The sequence below is a fragment of the Phodopus roborovskii genome, unplaced genomic scaffold, assembly GCF_943737965.1.
Source record: "Phodopus roborovskii unplaced genomic scaffold, PHOROB, whole genome shotgun sequence".
Lineage (NCBI taxonomy): Eukaryota > Metazoa > Chordata > Mammalia > Rodentia > Cricetidae > Phodopus > Phodopus roborovskii.
In genome coordinates this window covers 15,897,361-15,910,957 of record NW_026126541.1, presented here as the reverse complement: position 1 = coordinate 15,910,957, position 13,597 = coordinate 15,897,361, and positions in this window count along the sequence as shown.

Here is a 13,597-nt window from a genome sequence, read left to right as displayed (position 1 = left end):
AAGCTGGGTCAAACAAAAATACATAGACACATGTGATCATTGTGTAGAAAATGGAGATGTAGACACACATGATCATTGTATAGAATACAGAGATATAGACACACGTGATCATTATATAGGACATGGATATGTTTCACTGAGATGTTCCCCTCTGAGAATGTTACAGAGACTTATGGAGCAGAGGGTTATATAGGTTGCCTGCTCCTTCCATCACTGACAAGAGATGGAGATTTTGATGGGCATCTTTGCACGGGGAAGGCTCTGAGAACACATTGCTGTGGATTCAGAAGTTGCTGAGTTACCGAGCACCAGAATGAAACTAGTTTGATGCTGGCAGTCTATTCATTGGTCTAAATTCCTCATTGGAAGATAACCAACCTCTTAATCTCCTCATTCTTGATTCTCTCTCTCTCCTCTCTCTCTCTCTCTCTCTCTCTCTCTCTCTCTCTCTCTCTCTCTCTCTCTCTCGGCTTTTTGAGACAGGGTTTCTCTGTGGCTTTGGAGCCTGTCTTGGGACAATCTCTGTAGACTAGGCTGGCCTCGAACTCACAAAGATCCACCTGCCTCTGCCTCCTGAGTAGTGCTGGGATTAAAGGCATGCACCACCAACGCCCTGCTAATTCTTAATTCTTGATTCCCCCATGTTTTCCTCTTCTCCTATTGATCTCTCTGGTTCTTGAACTTTCTCCTTTCCCTCAACAGGAATCTCTTGTGTACATTCAGGGTGGTCCTTCTCCTCCAGACACAATGTTTGTGGGCATAGACTTTCTATGTCTCTAGCAAGAAAAGTTGTTGGACACTTCAGTGTGGCTTTTATATCTGCTCTCCTTCTCCCTCTGTGTGCCTTGGCCACATGAATGATTTTAGAAAGTTCAGCAAACATTCTAGAAATGTCTCTGGCTCAGAAGGCCCCTCTAGCTCATGAACCCCAAAATGCTCACATTATGCCCCTGAACCACTAAAGAAGAGGGTTTTTTGTCAACCCTTCCTGTGTGGTCCAGCGCAGAGAGCACAGTCAACACTCCCTGCCTAGCCAACAATGTAATCCACAGGCACCAGTGCCCCTAGATGATGGTGTGATGTCTGTGGGATGAGGAGTCACTGGGAGGAGTCTAGTCATCACTGGGAAGGGAAGCAGAGAGCTGGGTGTCTCACTCCAAGAAAAGGTCTCAGTCCTTGAAGCCAGCCAGCAAGTGCTGCAAAGCTTTGATGCAGGCTCTGAAATGCCAAAAACTCTGTGGGACTGAATGTCTTTCCTCAGACTAACCAGCATCCCCTACCATAGGGCCTGAGGTGGACAATGGTATGGAAAAGTTACGAAGAGATTATAACATCAGTATTTTGAAGAGCATGGGCCTCTTCTGTCTCTGGTGCTCAGTAGGTAGGTGTAGGCAAGAGCTTTCTCCCTGTGCTAATTGAATAGAGACTAGAGAAAGCAACCTGCTCCAAGGCAGCCTTGCCTTTGAGGTCTTGGTCTCTGAGAAAAGAACTCACAGATAATCCTTGTAGGTCAGAGCAGCTGACCTGCACACCCTTTGATAACGTCCTTTGATAACATCTGTAGGGAGGTTGTAATTCCACAGGTCATCAGATGCCTGCATAATAGCATATGGATGAGCCCAGCATGGTGTTGCATGACTTTAACCTCAGTGCTCAGAAGACACAGGCAGGCAGAACTTTATGAGTTGTGAGGCCAACCTGATCTGCATAGAGAATTCCAAGACAGCCAGGGTTACATAGTGAGACCCCATCTCAAGTAAACCCCTCAGCCCCCACCCCCCCAAACAACAAGAAGAACAAACCCTATGCATAATAAATGCCTTTTCCTCTTCTTCCCCTCCCAGTTCTGTTCATTGGTCTGATCCTTGCATGTCCCTCTGCAAGTCTGGATGGATATTTCTGGCCCAAGTGTGTATTTCAGAGTCACCTAGGAGAATGATATTCCAATAAGGAACACTAATTTTGAGACACCCCCATCCCCACCCCAGACAGGGTTTCTCTGTGTAATAACCCTGGCTGTCCTGTAATTCAGATATCCAGCTGCCTCTGCCTCCCGAGTGCTGGGATCAAAGGCGTGAACCACCATGCCCAGCCTGTTTTCAAGGTTATAAAACTCAGTTCAAGAGACATATTAATGAGAAACTCAGACGCGACTGTGTAACTCAGAAAGTCATTTCCTTGTGCGAGTTCTCAATACTGAACCTGCTGACTATACCCCCTCCACAGAGTCTCACTAGACCTGAGATCCTGCCAGTCTACCTGCTGTAAAAAGAAGCCCACCTAAAGAGTTACCAGTTAGTGAGTTACAAGATTTCCTTCTGGGTTTCAGTTTGGAAACTTGCTTAGAGTTGTTTTTGTTAAGTGGCTACATTTGAATATATTTCTTTTCTCTCCTCCTCCTCCTTCCTTCTTCTTTTTGGATCAAAAAAAAAAAAAAAAAAAAAAAAAAATCATAGTAGTATTGTGGGTCCTGATTTGGCTTCTCAAACTGACCAGGCTACAAGACAAAAATCCCACTACTTCATCTTCTTGCTTCCCCTCCTAACCAATTGGAGACAGCCACCCCAACCGTCTTTGGGGGACAGCCCCTTCCTTCTTTTCCAGTGCTAGAGCCCTTAAAATGCCCATGTGCCAGACAGCCATTGGTGTCTTTGCCTCGCTGAGAGGCATCTAGCTTACCCTTCTGGGGTAATCAGTCTCATCTGTGCTGAGGATTTGGTGTCTGTGCCCACGCCGAGGCTCCCTCGGGTATAGAGAACCATCTCTCCCAGCCCTGGCTTCAACAACCTCAGTGTCCTCTCTGCAGAAAGTCCTCATTGAGGCCTGTGAAGTCTCCAAAGCAAGCGCGCCAGCCTCCATCTCAGGGCCAGGGCTTGAGCTTCCACAAGAGCAGAGACTTGCAATGTAACACTTGATCACAGCAACTCTAATAAAGGAAAACATTTCATTGAGCTTTCAGTTTCGGAGGTTCAGTCCATTGTCATCATGGCTGGGGGCTTGGCTGCACACAGGCAGACATGGTGCTGGAGAAGGAGCTGATAGCTCTACTTGTGGATTTGCAGGCAACAGGAAGAGACAGCTGCTGGACTCAGCCTGGGCTTTTAAAAGCCTCAATGCCCAGCCCTAGTGACACACTTCCTCCAACAAGGTCACACGTTCTAATCCTTTCAAATAGTGCCACTCCCTGGTGACTACGTATTCAAATCTGTGAGCTTATGGGGACCATTGTCATCCAAACCATGGTGACCTCTACTTTTATAATCAACTCACTGGTGACTGTTACAGTGGAGGCTCCTCCCGAGCCCCCTCCTCTATCTCCCTCCAAACCTTGCTGCATCTCAGAGAGCCCGACAAATGATGATCCCTCCCCCACAGATGCTCAAGACCACTCCCACAGGTCATTTGAACTGTCCCCCCAGAAAACAGACTCCCTTCTCATCTCCTCTCTCAGGGAAGGCCATCGGGGAGTGTTACATCCATTAAACTTGGGCCTTTTCTAATTCGGTTTGATTTGGTCCAATTTGGATTGCTGCATCGATGGAGAGGCTTATCGGGCTGTAGAAACTTTTCAGTGACAATGAGTCATGTCTGCCAAGAACATCAATCCATTCCTGAGGACAAAGTGTACCTGCGCTAACAATCCCCTAAAGGTCTCATCTCTACAGTTGTTACAGCAGGGATTACACTTGCAAAGCATAAACTTTGGGGACATGTTGAAACTGTTCCACTGGACATGTTATTTAACTATACCCCTACATAGTGTCTACACAGTGAATTGTAGGACTGCTAGGGCTACATAGTGAGACCCTGTATCAAACAAACAAACAAAAGTATATTCATTGTGTGGAGCCTGTGTGTAGGGGGTGATGCTCCGTAGCCCTCTGATACCACAGCCTGACAACCGAGGTTGTGAGTGACACTCCGCCCGCCTGGGATCTGGTGTATTTATAGAGTCACAGGTAGGCAGGGCAGGGGCTGGTGGTGGTGGATGGAGGTACACTTGCCATTTCTTCCATAGCAGCTGTAAGAGTTTGCTGTGAGTGAGCTTTCCTGCCACCCTGTAGCCTCCAATCCAACTTTCACATGGGAAGCTCGTTCTCCTGCTCCCCACCCCAGGAATGCCGTGGATGCTTCATCTCCTCTAGTTCAGAAGCTATCGTCTTGTCCTGGCTACTCATTGTTCCCGGTAAGGAATGTCTTGAAAGGGATAGGATTCTCGGAGCCTTTCCAAGGGCCTCACCTGGGGCAAAATCTACCCTTACCCAGTGTGTGGGGGGGACATACTGCCCCCATTTGAGCCCTCTGTGGCCCAGTACTAACGTGACAGAGGACAGTGGGCAGAGGGCAGATCTGATTAGATAAGGAAAATTGTGACTTACCCTCTAGCAACCTCACTATAAAGTGACAACTTATATCGTAGCCTGTGGTCACAGGTTACAGACAGCACTCCTTAGGGCATTTCCCACCAGATTGTAGCCTTTTATCCCGTGTAGACACAGGTAGACATTTCCACCAAGGGAAGATGGGGTGGAGGAGCTAAGAACTTTACAAGAGGGTAGACGATGGTTGGAAGAAACACAGCAAATGTCAGGTGAGCTTCCAGGGCTTGAGAGGAGAGCCTTGTGTGCTTGAATACAAGAGTGGGTCACAAGGGGGAGCAGGCTGGGTTCTTAGAGAACGAAGGTTGCTTTGTGCAATGTGACTGCATGAGTTCAGCTCCCTGCTGTCCTAGAAGACAGGCCTTATCAGGCTTTGCCTTTGACCGTAACAGTGGGTCTCCACATGGAACCATGTCTAGAAGACCAATGATGTGGGTAGCAGAAGACTTTTCCAGGCTATGAACAAAGAGAATTTATCAAAATACACTGCAAGAGAGTAGTGGGTAAGCCCGGAGAGAGTGGCGCTCAGTGGAAGGGAATGACTTAGAGGGGTAAGGTTCACAGAATCAAAGGTCACCCCTAATCATCACAGGACACATTGCCTCCTGCTTATAGATGGGTCAACCAGGGACAAAGCCAGCATCTGCCAAGGGAATTTGTTCAGAAGGACCATGAACAGAAACCCAAATTCAAATAGAGAAGAGTTCAGTTCCGAAAGCACAACAGTGTGCCTGGGCAGAATGAGGAACCCTAAAGCAGCTGTTTTCAACCTGTGGGTCTCAGCCACCTGGGGTAGGGTTGGGAGCCGAATGGTTCTTTCACAGGCGTGGCCTAAGACCATTGGAAAACACAGGTATTTACATTGCGATCTGTAACCGTAGCAAAATTACAGTTATGAAGTAGCAATGACAATGATTTCATGTTTAGGGGTCAGCACAGCGTGAGGAAGATTGAGAACCACTTCTCTGGAGAGACTCATGTCAGGTCTACTGGTAGCTGGACTGTGGAATCAAGGCTCTCCAGGGAACTGGGACTCCTCCCAGGGATCTGCTAGAAGAAGAAAAAAGCTGAAGCCTGGCTCCAGACAGCGAGAACTTGTCTGCCAGAAAGAGATCCCACACAGAGCAGGAAACTTGTAAGATCGCCTCACAAAAGGCACTTCGTGATGGGCCACTGAGGCTCAGCACCATACTTTAGCCTAGACTTCTTTACACGTGTTTCTTGCCGTACTTAAACTTTGTCCTCATGTAGGGACTCTGAGAAGAGGGGCATGAGGAGTCACTGGATTTCTTTGTCCTTCCCTGATGGGGGACGTCCTTCTGTATATATGTTTCTCTTATTGGTTGATGAATAAAACACTGTTTGGCCAATAGAGGCAGGAAGATAGGCGGAACTGGGAGGAGGAGAATTCTGGGAAAGGTAGGCAAAGGGAGACTGTGAGGAGATACCATGTAGAGACCGGGAAGGATAGGACATGGCAGTTCTCTGGTAAGATAAGACCATGTAGAAATACATAGATTAGTAGTTATGGGTTAATAATTAACACAGAGCTAGCCAATAAGAAGCAATTGGCTAGTTTTATAATTAATATAATTAATATAATCAATATATTAATTAATAGAATCAATAATAAATTAATAATTTATAATTAATATAAAGCAGTTTTATAATTAATATAGCATCCGTGTGTTTATTTGAGGCAAATCAGCTGCAGGACCAAGCTGGGAGAAAAACTATAGCAACACTTCCCAAAGCAGCCACATTGACTAAATCTCCCTCTCTTGTTTCAGATTTGCGTTTGTTTCTTTATCGGGGGAGGGGTGCATGCGCTACAGAAGGTGTGCGGAGGTCAGGGCACAACTGCTGGGGTTGGTTCTGAATTTCCCCTCGTGCAAGCATATCAGCCCACTCTTCTACTAGCGTCTTCCACTTAAGAGATCTAGATCTCTCGGACATAGGTCAGGGCACTCCGCATTTTCTTCTTCACATGTCTTCATCGAAGGGCCCACTCGCTGAGAGCTCTGTCACTGCTGTCACTGGAATACTGTCCTTCAGCTGTGACCCAAGGCCTCTGGCATTCACCTTGGAAACGGCTCTGCGAAAGCCTCTGAGCCGCTATATCTCTGTGGTTTTGTTTTGTTTTGTTTTGTTTTTGTTTTTGTTTTTGTTTTTGTTTTTTTTACAAAGATAAAGTGAAGAGATTTACAATGAGTCCCCATCACCTGTCCTCATCCATTACGAGCTGCTGCCAATCGGGTTTCACTTACACTTTCTGCAGCATTTTTACTGGCGTGCATTTCTATTAGTCCAAATCTTCCATCACTACTGTCTTGCGGTATCTATTGCTGTGAAGAGACACCATGACCATGGCAACTCTTTATAAAGGAAAACAGCAAAGAACTGACAAGGTCACTTGGCCAAAAACAAAACAAAAAAGCTGCATAAGATAAATTTTAAACCAAGCAAAGCAGTCCTGAAGCAATGACTATGGTGTCTGGGCTCCACAGTATCCTTGAATTGAAATGAAGAAATTCTAGACAGTTTGGTGTGAACAGGCCACATGCTTTCTGTTGCCCAGGCTGTTGGCATGGAATGGAGCTCCCAGAGACTGATAGGGTGAGCCAGAAGGGTCTGAGTACGAGGAAAGGGCTGAGACTTGGAGCGGAAAGGAAGTTGAAATACCGGAGAAAGGAGAACTGTCTCCTTACACAGAAGAAGACTGCCTTTCTTGGAGTTGGATAGAAAGTCTGACCTATTGGACATCTTCTAAGTGCAACAGAAGATGTCTTCACTGGAAAAACAAGCTATTGTATTTGGACCGTTGCCATAATGATGGGCTTAACTGGCCCCTCATGGCCTGAATTTCTCTCTGCCTGGAGAAAGGGCAAGCCTGTGAGTCTCAGCTTATTTCAAATGGGAACAGTAGGACCGCCCAGCCCGATCCTTCGCTCAGAAAAAAATAAAATAAAATAAAAAGATTTATCCTAAGAAAACTTGTTCAGCTCTGACTCCCTAAGCCTTATGGAACCTCCTCGGCCTCTCTGATGGAAATAGAAGAAGAGCCCAGGGGAAAGGGACGTATTTCTGTGTCACATGTGGGCTTAATGGCTGCTCACTCCTTGTCTGGAAAATCACAACCATGGCAGTTTTCATCCTTCTAGCCACACCCTCAGCGACTGCTGCTGGCAGAACAGACTGCCTTCCCTGCTCTCTCCTCCAGCACAGTGTTGGGAATTAAACCCAGGGCCTTGTTCGAGACAGGTACTGAGCTGCATTCCTGAGCTTCCATTCATTTATTGTGATAAAAAAAGCACATAACATGAAACACAACCATTTTAAGTGTTGTTAAATTTATCTATGTTGTTGTGAAACACATCTATCCTACTTCCTCTTGTACAAAATATGTTTCTCTCTTTACAAAAAGAAAGAAGGAGAGTGGGGGAAGGAAGGAAAGGAGGGAGGGAGGGAGGGAGGGAGGAAGGAAGGAAGGGAGGAAGGGAGGGAGGGAGGGAGGTTGTATCTGCCTGTGCACAAGTATGCAGATGACCACAGGGCCAGAGATGTCAGGTCTTCTGGGGATGGATTTACATGTGGCTGTAAAATGTCAGAACTCAGTGCTGGGAACTGAACTCAGGTCCTCAACAAAGGGAAGTAATCACTTTTAACTGCGGAGCCATCTCTCCAGCCCACTACCTCTTTTTTGATACTCTGGCTTAACAGCATCATAAACCATGTGGTTTACTGTGCCACAGTCAGGAGGAGAGCAGATGGAGGGTGTGCCCAGCCCTTGGCGCTCCCCGCCATGATTGACAGCCAGGTTTATGCTGGACTGGTGAAGCACGCATGCCAGGCAATGCTGTGCCCCTGCTGCCCACACCCTTAGCTCTGTTTTATCCCTGGGATTCCTAAATGGGATTGCTTTAATGACATCTTAAACAATCAGCTTATTCTTTTTCATATTTTCTTGTCATTTTGTGTTTGTCAGAGTCTCATTTCCATGCCTGAGAGTCTATCTTCCTTCCGCTTGGCTCATCCTGTTGGCCAGGCTTGCTGTTGAGGTTTCATTTGCCTTGTTTTGAGATAGGGTTGTCTGGCCCCTCACTCTGAAACCCACCTGCCTCTGCCTCCAGAGTGCTGGGATAAATTAAAGGTGTCTGCTCCAAAGTGCTTTGTTTGGTTTTGCTTTTGAGTACGAGTCTTTCGGGTCCTCCTGCTTTGGTTTTGAAAGACAAAAAAGTAAAGTTAAAGAAACCCCTCACTTGAAATGAAAGACTAACCTGGAAACCAATATCTGTTCCTTGGAATTTGCTAACTTCCCCTCACAAGGTCCTGAGATAACAAGATACCAAGAATTCACACTGCCCCTCCTTTCTTGTGAGTCAGCAGGTGGTAAATAGGGTCCTTAAGAAACAAAGAGATAACTGCACCTCCGGTTTGCCCAGACAAGATTAATTAGCACACCCTGAGGCCCTAAGGTCTGTTGACCATAATAGCGAGACCATCAGGCCTCAAAGGGTCACGTACTCAATGGATAGAGGGTCCCACCCCCTCCCTAAGCTTGTGGTTTTTGCCTTTAAAAACACCTGTGCGGGGGGTGGGGGGGCTGCTTCTCTCTAGCCTGTGTGCTGGAGGAGCCTGTTTGCACAAACGTTTCCTGTTCATTAAAGCCTCTTGCGTGTTGCAGCAACAGGACTGGAAATTGAGTTCTTGGGGTATCGACCAAAACTGGGAGACTCCTCATTCTGAGGGTCTTATAGTTTTTATGATTCTTATACAACTGCAGTGAGACATCTGGGCTTCTTTCACTGATTGGATTTTTAAAATGAGCCATATTCTTTTAAAAACCGAACATTGCATCGTGTGTATGTATATAGGAATCGTGTGTGAGTGCAGGCAGCCGTGTACCACAGTGCACACATGGAGGCCAGAAGACAGGGGTGGAACTCAGGCCACCAGGCTTGCACAGCAAGAGTTTCTAACTGACTGAGCTGTCACATCAGCCCATCATTAACTATATTCTTTCATTTGAAGTATTTGCAATATTCCAGAGGAGACTAGGCTGTGGTAGAGCTGAATAATCCTTTAGAAGTTGACACTCAGTTAATGGACTCAGGTATGAGCTCTACACGGCTCCCAGAGTGGAATATTAATCTTTCTGGCCTTCTTCTCCGAGGGCAATTTCCTAATCTTAGAAGCAAAAGGATAAAAGCGTCCAAGATAAAATCAACACTTTGTAGATGCAAGGCTAAGCCGCTGTGTGGGCTGGAGAGTCCTGTGCGCCTGTCACCTGAGCTGGGGTAGGACCCACTATCGGGAACAAGCAGTGGTTAGGACAAACACGAGGATCAGACAGGCTCATTGCTGGGAGCAATCTCCATCAGGAGCATGGCACTGGCTGGGGACGCCAGTTTGGGTTTGATTCCCAGCACCTACAAATATAGAGGGAAGCCATATGGGAATATAGCCTGGAAGTCCAAACTCTATAGACTGTCATTTAGCTGGAGACTCGTGTTATACTGCGCAGCTTTGACTCAAAGATCCTTCCCTGTGATCTAAAAGAGTTCTGTTGCCCGGCTTCCCGTGTGTCAGAGCGTTGTCTCGTGATTGTCGCTCTGAATTTCTCCAGAACACGGTTCATGGAGTTGCTGGCTGTCAATCCATCTGTGCAGCAAGGATCCTCTCTAAATGACAACTGATTGTCGCTCTGCTTCACTGAAGTGCCAGGAAGAGAGGGTTTCCAGGCTGCCCCCCCCCCCCCCCGTCAACCATCTTGTCCGGCTCCTCCCGTTCCCTCTCCACCCCGCCCCCTCACAACTGTCTGTAGCTAGACTTTTCCAAAGTGGTAGAACAATTCTTTTTAGTTTTTAAGTCATAGTTCCATGTAGCTGGCTATAAACTTACTATGTAGCCAAGGATGGTCTTTAACTTCTGATCCCTCTGCCTCTACCTCTCAAGCGCTATGATTACAGATGTGCACCCCCATGGCGCTAGGCAGGCGTAGCATACATCAGTCAAACACAGACCAACCGAGCTACACACCCAGCCCAACACCTCACATCTCCATCAGCAGTGTCGAAAGTGCTAGCTAGTGGCTTCGCCCTTGCCAACACATGACATGGGTTTGGCGGGTCCTTGGGTGTTCGGCCCTTTATTGAGTGTGTTCGTGTTTCACTTACTCATGATGTCGAGCATCTTTTGCATCGCTTACTGTTAATGTAATCAACTCTTTTCCTCATATTTTATACCAGTTGGTAGCCAGGAGTGGTGCTACACATGCATAGTCTGAGTGTGTTCAAAGCTGAGGCAGAACAACCATTGGTTCTAGCCCAGCTCGGCTACACAGCAAGATTCTGTCTCAAAAAAACTCACACAGAACTGAGTATAGTTGTTCATTCCTCCAATCTTAGCACTTGAGAGGGCAAAGCAGGAATGTTTCTGTCAATTTGGGGCCTGCCAGGGCTACAGAGTGAGATCTTGGTTTTTGTTTGTTTTTTGTTTTGTTTTGTTTTTAGCAGTGGAGTTGGGCAGCAAGCAGTGGCCATCAAGCCTGACCTGCATTCTATTCCCTGAACCCACAGGGTGGGAGGAGAGAAGGGTTCCCTGCAAATTGTCCTCTGACCTCCATGCCTATGCCCTGGTGTGAGCATACACACACACACACACACACACACACACACACACACACACACACACTCACACCTTCTCCCCCGACTCCTGCCATGAAGCCGGGAAAGAGTAGGTCCCCAAGGGACCTCTGCAGGAGGCTCAGGCTCCTCTGTCCATTGTGTGGGTCACTGAGCCAGTCCTTTCCCTCCATAGGCTTTGATGCAATTTTTATTTCTTCAAGAACTTGTTTTAAATGCATTATGAATTTGGTCTCAAGTGTGAGAGGAAACTGTCACACATGCGCATTATTGCTTGGCCCCTGAAAGCTGGTGAGCATACCCTGGGACTAGGAAAATCTTTCTTTTAGGTGTTTCTCTGTGTAGCCCTGGCTGACCTGGAACTCACTATGTAGACCAGGCTGGCCTCGAACTCAGAAATCCACCTGCCTCTGCCTCCCGAGTGCTGTGATCAAAGGCATTTGCCACCACCGCCCTGCTAAGGACTAGGAAAATCTTAAAGTGGCGATTCTCCAATCGTGATCTGAGTGGTTGTTAAATTGTGGGTGCCTGGGTCCGAACCAGGCAGACTTGGCTGACTCACTCAGGAAACAGCACTTTGAAGCATGTTTTGCTGAGTACCAGTATTTGAAAGCCTCTGTGGGGTTAAGCTACAAAGATATTTGGAGCGAGAAGAATGGATGGACAAATTGTTACTACCCACCTGTCTGGATCCCCAGGAGGATGGACACTGCTTTGCTTTCTTTTCTTCACAGGATGCTGGAACTGTCCTCAAAGCAGGACATACAAAACCACATGATAGTGAGTTCAAGTCACAGGGTGGGGGCTTTGCAGAGACCAGGCATCACACAAGCAGTAAGGCTGTCCCCACTTCTGGGACACCACAGGAAGCCAGGGTGCTCAGGACACCCGGGATCACATCTGAGCCTTACAGTAGCCTCTGAGACAGGTGACTGTCTCCTAGTGCAATCAGGATTAGGAAATGTTAGGGGACATTTGAAATCAGCCAGCAGATCCCTAGGGGATAAGGTGTCATCCTCCATAGTGGTATGCCTGTCTTCTGGAGAACGCGTCTGCCTCCGTTGTCACTGAACCGAGAAAAGGAAGCTGTGTTCACAGAGACCCACAGGGACCAAGCTCCTTAAAATGGTCACTGCACTCACATTTCTTTATAAACCACACATCTGGAGAGATTTTAGTGGGAGGAAACTAGACATCTCCCCAAATTTAGAAACCAGAGTTTGTTAGGATGCAATGTGAGAGTCTGTAAGACTCTCCCCTTGCAAGTGTGTGGAGAGCCAGGTTTGGGAACTGTTGGGTGCATCCCAATAGTGGCAGGAGCTTTCCTCATTGGAAGGGTCTGGGGTAGGGGCTAAGGAAGCCCCGTGGGCAGAAAACTCATTCGCTTTCTTCCCGGACCTCCCCCCTTTTCCTACCTCCTTGGCATCCCTTTTTATGCCCGAATCCTCCATGAAGTTTTCCCTTGCCCTTCTCTGGCAGGACAGTGACACTTGGCAGCGCCGCACAGTGGAAAGAAAAAGCACTACAGCGCTACGCGCACCGCAGCACTGTGCTGTGAAAAAGCCTGGGGTTGCAGGTGATCGCTGTTCTGCAGGGGGCAGCACACGCCCAGGTGCTGACCTTGCCGGCCTTCCCCACCCCACCCCACCCTTTGGGTGCACCCGCTGTGCCAGATCAGAAACCAAAAACTACCACGTTCTGAAACTAGACTAGAATAACGTCAGACGAAACGAAGAGAAGCTTGGCAAAGCCAATGTCTGTAATCTTCCCCTCGTAGGTAAAATATGGGTTTCCCTAACCTCCTGTGTGACTTTAAAAACGAATATTGGGAGCTGGAGAGATGGCTCTGGCGGTTAATAGCGTTTGCTGCTCTTGCAGAGAACTCGGTCGATTCCCAGAATCATATGGCAGCTCACAACGGTCTGAAACTACAATCCTACGGTCTGACCAGGCAAGCATGTAGTTCACTTCCGTACATGTAGGCAAAACACAGATGAAATAAAATAAGAAACACAACAAAGAACACGCTGACATGTGCACCTTTGGCAAGCTTTGGGAACAGTTATGTTTGTGCTGCACACGACTCAGGCATTACCTCTTGTCTGGTGACATTTTGGTCTGATGACACATGGGTTTGTGTTGACAGAACAGGGCTGGGCCACTGTTTCTTCCAGTTATGTGTCATTTGCCTTAATTTCTAGCACAGTCACCCTGCCTCTGTCTGCCTCCTCCCCATCTCACACAGACGCAGGCTTTGAAGGTTTTCTGACATTTATGTGGACAAAGCTCTTACAGCGCCTCGTTCCTTAATTAACACAGCTAGAAACAACACTACTAATGCGTACATAAGACCACCTGTCTACCTGACTGCTTTCTCTTTTCGAGCACTTTTACTAATACAATGATTAGACATATTTATGGGGTAATGTGATGTTGTGATTAATGTATACACTGTGTGTTGACTGTATCAAGATGATTAGCAGATCCATCACCTGCAACTATTTTTTCATATTTATTTATTTATTTATTTATTTGTTTGTTTATTTCTTTAGAGACAGGATTTCTCTGTGTAAC